Raw genomic sequence first — 9,995 nt, forward strand, 5'->3', positions numbered from 1 at the left:
ATGTATAAGGAAATTTATAAGGACTAAAGTAAGATTTTCTTGTAGACTTTCTAAATGAATAAATCTAGACACATGTTTTAATACGATGAGTAAAATGTTTTGCTATTAACTAGCCTCAACATTTGCGGTTTAGTTTTTGTTAACGCCAATTTCATGCCATTTTTATCACTTAAATTATTTTTATGTTTTGTTTTTAATTGGAAAAGTGGAAAAAAAATATGCATTCTATATAAAGTGTTGAAAATCTATTCTCGCAAAGATATGTAGACACAATAGGAACTAAAACACGAAAGGCAATCAATTTCACGTTTGGGTATAGATGGTGCGTACTACACCAAAAATGTGAGCAGTTTTTTATATGATGCCGAGTCATTCCGGGGACATTCCGCAAATTTAAGAATTCATCTTGTAATTCATCGGTAACGTTGGCAACATAAAGGGACGCAGAGAATGGGTTACGTGTCAGTGCAGTTTTCCCTTCTTTCAGCTCAAAGTAACGCCGCGGTTCGTTTTCTCCTTTTTCATTTTTTTAAATTTATCTCAAAATCGGATTCATCTACCACACAGCAGAGTTTCTCAAACATGGCAATAATTCCAAGATTTATTTTTCTTCGCAAATTTAGCAGCTCTGATATAAATATTCCTAGATTATTATGAACATAGATAATATTCGTTCATTTTGTATGTTGATGTTCGAATAGATCTGCTAGTTATGATACTCTCCCCAACCACACCATGTCGTTAAAGTATATCAAAAGGTCTTGTTTACCTTGAACTTTCAAGAATAAATTGATTTCATCTTTCAATTTAAAAAAACACAGCGTACTGCAGTGACTTGGCACAGTTCTTTAAACAGACAAGTGTTTAGGGAGGGCTACAGATTTAATATAATGTACGACTTTTATTAGCAATGGAGTCGGAAGAGTCTTGCTGGCGAGGGCATACCGGTGAATCATGCAGTGGATTCTCCTTGGCTGGGAGCTAAATCTTTTACTGTTTTCTGTAAGCCCGATTTTGACCCAAACATAGAGTGTACATCATCCATACAAACCCCACAGCCGTTTTTCATATTAATCTTCCAGTTTCAAAATAACGTATTTATTTGTTCCTTAATATCTTCTCAAAATAGCAACTCTTCTTTGCTATCATCTGAATGAATATATTCCATAAAGACAAGCAACTAATGTATGTTCATTCATCAACTTGAAACAACGGTGAAAGCTTCATTTCATTCTAAATTTGTCCTTTAACATCTACGGAAATGTCTGCTATAAGCCGCTGAATAGTATTATTAGACAGAGCTATTTTTTGTATTTTTACTGCGCTGGAACGACCAAGAAATAATTCCACCATCTTTTTTGGTGACTTCCAAATGACTTGTCTCAAAACGAAGTTAAAGTTTTGAAGGTTTCATAGACTCATGACTGAGTAAAACTTTGCACAATAGGCATTGTTTTTCTCTATTTCGTTTCATGTGATGTTAGGAAAGCCGAATTTCAGATATTCTTCTAAATATATAATTTTTTTTTCATTGCTAGGGTCTAGCCTACCACAGGGGTCGGCAACCTTTCGAAGCGGAAGAGCCAAAAGTTACACTTTTCAAAATTTCAATGGTTTTAAAGAGCCACTAACATTTTTTTTTTATTTAAAATAATTTATTTTTATTAAGATTTTTAGTATTGGTTCAAAGAGCTGGAGAGCCGCATCTTGATATCAAAAGAGCCGCATGTGGCTCTCGAGCCTCAGGTTGCCGACCCCTGGCCTACCAGGTCGTGACACGCCACCCCCCCCTATAAAAGGGGATCTTATTTAAAATATTATTTAAAATAAATTATATACAAAAATATAGTTATCAAACAAGCATTCATGTGTTAGCTAATAAATCATCAAGTACAAAATTTTTATTATAGAAAAATAAAATCTCTTTATTTAACGTGTCTCAAATATAAACTAGAATTTACAATAAACTATTTTTTAAAAATATTGTATGAATTAGTCAATTTGTTTTACTTTACCTATATTTCATATACAATTGTGTAATACATTTTTAAATTTTACATTTAAATACTGAATTTTGCGAGTTTTTTGTTCTAATATAGTTTTTCTTTTACTTAACTCCCCTGAAAAACGATTTCATTTGTAACATTAACATGGGAGTTAATTAAGTGTAACAAAAGTTTGGAAATTTATAAAACAGCAACACGGGGGCAATTTTATAATGTACATTTAATACACTTACTAAGGCCCAGTGGTGGAACTACATTGAATCTAGAAACATAAATCCATTTTAAAACTTTAGAAATAACATTTAAATTATTATAAAGGAGCCTTAAAATCTACTTCAATAATTTTAATCGTATATTTCATACTTTAAGAAATAAAGTTATTACAATTCGTTATTTACTAATCTAATACTTGTTATATATATTAAAAGAAAAATATTGTATTTATTAACTTAATGTTGTAAGTTAATGTTGTAAGTGTCATAATGAATGTGTCATTAGTAAATATAGTAGGGGGGGGGGGGGCATTGTTATGGTCGAAACTATAAGTGTATTGTCCGTTGGTTTTTCGTTGATTTTCCAGCGTGGTTACATCAGTTAAGCTAAAAAAGCACGTGTCAGCCCTTCCCTAATTGCGTAATAGAATGGACTTTTTGCTAATCAATTGCCTATTTACGTGGCCCTTAGGGTTCTTCATAGACTGAAGGGTGGGGTAGTCTAGATAACGGGTCGGCAAGCTGCGGTTCGCGAGCCGCATGCGGCTCTTTTGACGTCAAAATGCGGCTCTCCAGTTCCACGCACAAACATTTATAATTATATTTTTTATGTTCAAAACTTATTATATTATAAAGACAACCAACTTTAAACAGGATAAAAACACTCATCAGAGAACAGAGGGATTAGTTGAGGTAGAAAGTACACGGACAGCTGACAGCCGCTTGGGCACCAGGCCCAGCCCCACAGCCGTGCTGTGACCAGCACAGTGGCGACGGTTCCATTCTTACCAATGCCGAAAAGCCGAGTTTTTTGAATATCGTCAGATGGGGAATGTTATTTTATACCGAATGCATTTCTCTATCTGTCAGTATGCATACATTTGATCTGAGTGACGTAGTTTTTTTAGTTTTACCTTCCTACGGTTGAGCTGAGTACTGGACAGAGGGGTACGAGTTTACCCTGGGCTATGTGGGATGAAAGATACGCCCTGTGAGAACCGAAGGACAGAAGCGACTGATACAGTAATCAAACCGATACACAAGCCAGTTAGTCGGAGTTGGTCGTGCTGAGGGCTGCCTAGCTGGTGGTGTCGAAAAGAATAACTAGTTAATAAAAAGTCTAGTGACAATTTAAGCGCAATTTCCTTATGTTATCCATAACAATTTTTATTTTTTTGTGACCGAAAGAAAGGATATTTTTTTGCGCTAAAAACCTACAAGATGCTCAGTTTAATGTCATCCTAGGCATACACGATGCTCAGTTTAAAAATTCTTAATTAATTGTTTTGTGACCGAACGAAAGGATATTTTTGAAAACTTTCTTTGGCAATATTCTTCTAAATTATGGCAGGAATCGATTGGTAAATGTTTCAAGTCGGTTGCCGAGATATGGACCAAAAACTGCATTTGTTCGAGGTTTTTTGGCTTTTCCGGGAAATCCAGGAAGGAATTCCGGGATTTTTTTGGCCCACAATCATCCTAGGAACTTGCTTAACATATTTGCTTTTGGAACTAGCCTTTCGTTGCTTCGTTGAGGAGGAGATACGACTTAAAGCTGCGGACAAACATCCATCCATCCATCCATCCATCCAGAAATGACGAGTTAATAATCGCAATTGTCCAGTTTGGAAATTGCGCTAAAAACACGTTACCATACAGGAAAATGGTCTAGATACATGTTAATAATTAACAAAAAACTAACACCTCTCCTATACACATATACTAGTCAATTTGGCGATCCCTCGTGCCGTCTCACTGGCCAACGCCTGTCCATCGTGTGCTGTATATTTTAACTTAAATATACATAGTATTGGCTCAATTTAGAACAGTGTTGAAACTGAAACAATAAGTTATATTTCAATATTCTACAAAATTAGTTTATACACTAATAAAAAGGAAAATCTAATGAGGAATTAAATAACCCCGCTAATATCAGTAAATTAGCAAAACTGTTCTGGCGAAACATAAGAAATTATGGGTCCAAGATAATTTGTCAGATGAAAAAAAAAACCGTTTAATTGCATCGATTAAGAAATTAAATTGGCGTTGTATTAAATTTTTATAAATTGCCAAATTTCGACTGCACACAGTTAACTCCCATATATAAATCAATGATAAAACAAAGGCCTGATAGGGGAATTAATTTAAGGTAAAATTATCTAATTAATAAAATGTGTAAAACAATTAAATTGATTTTCTTTTTTTGACATAATATAAATTCAAAATAGAAAGTGTATTTATTATTGCTTTTATTTATTTTTGGATATTACAAATGCACATGTATTATTTTCAAACACTTTTAGAACAGTAAAACTACCTTTCGATAATTTAAATACCGACTTACAACTTTCGTTGTGTTTTGAGAGCTGTTAATTCAATAATTACCTTTATATTGTCTTTATCTTGAATAATTAAACCTGTAGGCCATGGGTCGGCAACCTGCACCCCACGAGCCACATGTGGCTCTCCTGATGTTAAGGTGCGGCTCTCGAGTTAAATGCACAAATATTAAAAGTTATATTATGTCATGTTCAGATCTCAAAAAAAAAAATACTGCGAACAGTGTTTCTTCCAGACTTTTTTTCTCCGGGGGGGGGGGGGGCACTTGATATTTTCGTGGGGGGGGGGGGTAGGTGGGTCAACATTTTTCGTGGAGGGGGGGGGGGCGGACACTAGTAAAAGTGTATGTTTACTATATAAAATCCATCTCGTTCGGCGGGGGGGGGGGGGGGGGCTGTAGACTTTCATTAAACGTGTAGTACAAAGGCCTGATCATTTAAAAAAAAAGTATATTGTTTTTCCACTTTAAACAATTTTAATTGAATTGAGAGACCCATTATAAACATTGTTAAATTCTGAAGTAGTTTAACGACACAATTGACTCAAACATTTTCAGATTTAACTCTAACGCTACACCTACATGTAACCTACAGGTTATATAATGTAAAAAAAACATAGTATTTTTGTTTGGTTATATAATAAAAATACTGAATGGAAAGTTTACTTATATTAAAATCTAGATATTACATATGTAAATGTGATATTTTTAAACACTTTAAGAAACGTAGAAAAACATTTAAATAATGTTAATACCGACTACTTATTTCTCATTAAAGAATTATGCTAATTTTTACCCAATGGTTCGTACACTTTATCTATCCACACGAACGTTGTGTTACTGATTGGCAAGATAAGACTACTATATATTACAGCTAGATAAGACAACTAGATAACAGAACTAGATAAGACAACTAGAAAAGATAACTAAATACGACTACTAGATAAGACAACTAGATCAGACAACTAGATAAGACTAAATAGGACAACTATATATTACGACTAGATAAGACCACTATATCAGATAACTAGATAAGATAACTAGATAAGAGAACTAGATATCACGACTAGATAAAACAACTAGATAAGACAACTATGTATTACAGCGAGTTAAGACAACTAGATAAGACAACTAGATAAAACAACTATATATTACAGCGAGTTAAGACAACTAGATAAGACAACTAGATAAGATAACTATGTATTACGACTAGATAAGACAACTAGATAAGACAACTATATATTACAGCGAGTTAAGACAACTAGATAAGACAACTAGATAAGATAACTATGTATTACGACTAGATAAGACATCTAGATAAGACAACTATATATTACAGCGAGTTAAGACAACTAGATAAGATGACTATGTATTACGATTAGATAAGACAACTAGATAAGACAACTATATATTACAGCGAGTTAAGACAACTAGATAAGAGAACTAGATAAGATAACTATGTATTACGACTAGATAAGACAGCTACATCAAACAATTAGATCAGACTACTTGATAAAACAACATAACACCGAGTTCCATAAAATAGCCCGTAACATCACTTTAATTTAACTCCAAGCTTTACACTTACATCTGGTTTTAAATGGCCGGTTGGAAACAATTGGTTCCGATTAGTAATTTGCTGCTGTCTAGCTATTAACGACTATATGGTTAGGGTAAATTCATCCAATCAACGTGACGTCATTATATTACATTTACTCAACTTTACGCTACGCGTGTTACCATAACAAACCACCTCTCCCCTTCCACTCCCCTCCCCCCCCCCCCATTTTTGTGTCAAAATTTGCGCTGACCGTGAGCCCTACGCACCTGACCAAGCTAGTACATTATACATACGCTGTTATTGAAATATCTAACTGTAAGGTAACTAATAAATTTAAGTTGTTTTTTTTACTTGAACAAAAGAATATCTAGGCGTTTATACAAATTAATAACTATAACATTTTTAACAACTGAAAGGACGCTTAGTAGTTCGTGGTTTTTGCAATTGCATGCGTTGATGTGTAGGTTGTAAAAGTTGCAAATGTCCGAATTAGTTAATTTTAATGGAATTGTTTTGTTGGGTACAGATGAGGTCAGTCCATTTAGATGTGTAACGTTGAGACGTCCACGGTTGTGGCTTTGATTAAACTGCCACTGAACTAGCATCACCATCATTCGCTAGAGATAAGGATGTTAGGCGTTACCTCAATGTTAATGTTTATTATTTTTTGCGATAATTAAATCAATACATGTACGTACTTTGCACATGTTTTTATAACTTTCCACTGCTCTACCTAACACATAGCAGATTGCGGACATTATATACATATGTTGAATCGTTTATATTAAACTTACAATTACGTATAAAGAACCTAAGAAAAGTCGACAAATCAACGAGTGACTTAATTATTGTAGACACATAACTTTTAATTAAGGCGTGTTATCTGATCTCTCTTTAGGCAAAGAATTTTTTTTCTTCTTTTTTTTGGCCTCAACCATGTAATGTACAGCGTCATTTTACCTTGCACATTTTCCTTCAGTATTATTATTATTTATCGCTCTGTGAGGGTTGGTACCGATTAACAATAACAATTTGATAAGTACATGCATTTAAGATGGTTTAATCATACATAATATAATAAGCCTAATTACAATATTTTGTAACATGCACATAAACATGTGTAATTAAATGGTGGTTAAACTATCTGAAAAGAGAAGGGTACTTCTTTTTTTCTATTTCGGTGTGTTTGGCGGGTTATGGGCTTATAAGGGTGCGCGGACGTTTGACCACAGAGGGACTTTGACCATAACGGGGCTTTGACAATAACGGGGCTTTGACCACAGGTGGTTTGACCACAGGTGTTTTCTCAGCAGAGGGTATGTGATCACAGGTGGTTTGTCAATTTCGGGCGTTTGATAACAAATATAGTAAGGATTAATATTAAGATTTGGGTAATGGGGGACAAGTAGTACTTCTTTGACAATACTGTTGGCATGCTGTTTTATCTTTTATATATGCTATGTATTTTCAAGTACATCTTCATTATTAATTTGTGAGCCTTTTTTATATTTCTCATATGGTCAAACCTTCTATGGTCAAAGAACCTGTGGTCAAAGCTCCTATTGTGTTGTTTTTGCCTGGCAATTTCTAATGCGACTCCATTTTACGCTTGCACTAATGCTGTGTTTCCTTAAAAAAAAATTCGTGTTCGATTAAGTCTCTGATGTTTGCAACTAGCTTCATGGCGACGAAAGAACTCCACATCTTTTTTGGTGTCTTCCGAATGTCTCGTCTCAAAACGAAGTTAAAAATTTGAAGGTTTCATAGACTCATGACTGAGTAAAACTTTGCACAGTAGGCATTGTTTTTCTCTATTATTTTCCTGTGATGTTAGGAAAGCCGAATTTTAGATATTCTTTTAAATATCTGTTTTTTTTTTTCATTGCTAGGGTTTAGTCTACCCGTTCGCGACCCCCACCCCCAGCCGAAAAGGAGGGATCTTCGAATTGGGGTCGCGATCCCCAGCTTGGGAACCCATGTTAAAATGATTTGATTATATTTAAAAACTATTTTTTTTTCTGGCGTTTAATAGATTTCCTCACTTGCTGTCTCCCTGCGCGAACAAGGAGGCAGCAAGAGTAGGTTGCATGATTATATACAGACATGAAATATTATACATATTTAGACAATTTTAATCCTTGCTTGTCGTATTTCCTTATTTTCCTGTTTCCTTGATTCACTTGTTTTCACTTCCGGTTTCTTGGTTTCTTTTAAAAGAACATAAAGTACATGACAACATGATCGCTTCTCTGTTTTTGGCCGTGCTTCTTGTGATTAATACAGTCTTGGTTGGGTAGTGGTAGATTCTTAGTTGGTAGTTGTAGTTTGAGAATGTTAATGGGAGATAATCTGTTGTTGAAAGGGTGAGCTTGTGTCTTGTCGTTTAAAGTAGGGTTGATCGAATGTTTTAGAACTTGGAAAAGGTTGACGAGAGTTAATGGATGATTACACGTGAGATGTTTTGAGTATTTGATCGTTGAGGGATGACGAGATGACTTGGTACTGGATGTCGTTAATGGAGAGGAGCTTGAAGTGGGCGAGATGACGTAGAGGAATGATTAGTTTTCGTGGTATTGCTGAGTCGATGATTTGAGCTTGGTCTAGTAGTTGAAGTGGGTAGAGTGAAGGTGTTGACGATTGTTTGTTTGGGGTGAGTTGAGTTGGTATTGGAGAGATTGTTAGTTCGTTTGCTGGTATTTGACGGAGCCTCCCACCTAAGACGTCTCCTAGATGGGTGTCATCAAAGTAGTGGCAAAGTAATTAGTAGCGATGAGTTTGCGTGGTTGATAGGTTGATTGGCTGGTGATCGTGACGGACCTCCCACCTAAGATTTCTCCTAGGTGGGTGTCGTCAGAGTGATAGTGAGTTTGTTGAGAGCGAGGTAGTTGCGTTTGAAGTAGTAGTTGAGTTCGATTTGTTGGCGATTGTGACGGACCTCCCACCTAAGATTTCTCCTAGGTGGGTGTCGTCAGAGTGATAGTGAGTTTGTTGAGAGCGAGGTAGTTGCGTTTGAAGTAGTAGTTGAGTTCGATTTGTTGGCGATTGTGACGGACCTCCCACCTAAGATTTCTCCTAGGTGGGTGTCGTCAGAGTGATAGTGAGTTTGTTGAGAGCGATGTAGTTGCGTTTGAAGTAGTAGTTGAGTTCGATTTGTTGGCGATTGTGACGGACCTCCCACCTAAAAATTTCTCCTAGATGGGTGTCGTCAGGCTGAAAAATAGAAAATTTAAAGTTAGCCACTCGTATATTTGAAGTCACCCAATACAAGTACTGGGTGACTCATCTCGAGGGCATGTGCACTTCGAGGGATGTGTGGGAGCAACCCCACAGCGGTCGTTGGCGAGATTTGCGTGAGTTAGAGTAGTAGATTTGACCGCCTCTCGGCCCCGGCAGCCAGCCCTAAAAGGGGCTGACCAACCAAATGGCTAAGATCCATGTAGATCCATAACAGATACTACACTTTGATCTTAGCCAAAAGGCCGAGAAGCGATTTTAAAACTAGAATCTATATAAAATAGCGATATTTAACAATTACTTCTGTTAGTGATTATTTTTTCAAAATACAACATTTTTATTATAGAAAAATAAAAGCTATTTATTTAACGGGTGTATGATATAAACTAGAAATAAAAAAAAACTACATTTTTAAAATATCTTATAAACAAGTTTAATTTTTTACTCCATCTAAAATTATATACAATTTTAAAATAATTTTATTGATAATAAATTTAAAGCTGAATTTGCGAGGTTTATTTGTTTGTGTTATAATATATTTTCATTCTTATTTACTCCCTTGACAAAGATTTCATTTGTAACATTAACATGGGAGTTAATTAAGTGTAACATAAGATTGGTAATTTATAAAACAGCAACACAGG

General features: G+C 35.2%; 1 pseudogene; it reads right to left on the minus strand.

The window, feature by feature from the left end:
- Positions 1 to 9,448: 9,448 nt before the first annotated feature.
- Positions 9,449 to 9,608, minus strand: LOC131940204 (uncharacterized; annotated as a pseudogene).
- Between the last annotated feature and the right edge of the window lie 387 nt (positions 9,609 to 9,995).

Source organism: Physella acuta, unplaced genomic scaffold (genome assembly GCF_028476545.2).
Source record: "Physella acuta isolate Inbredline_101_S28 unplaced genomic scaffold, ASM2847654v3 ptg000311l, whole genome shotgun sequence".
Classification (NCBI taxonomy): domain Eukaryota; kingdom Metazoa; phylum Mollusca; class Gastropoda; family Physidae; genus Physella; species Physella acuta.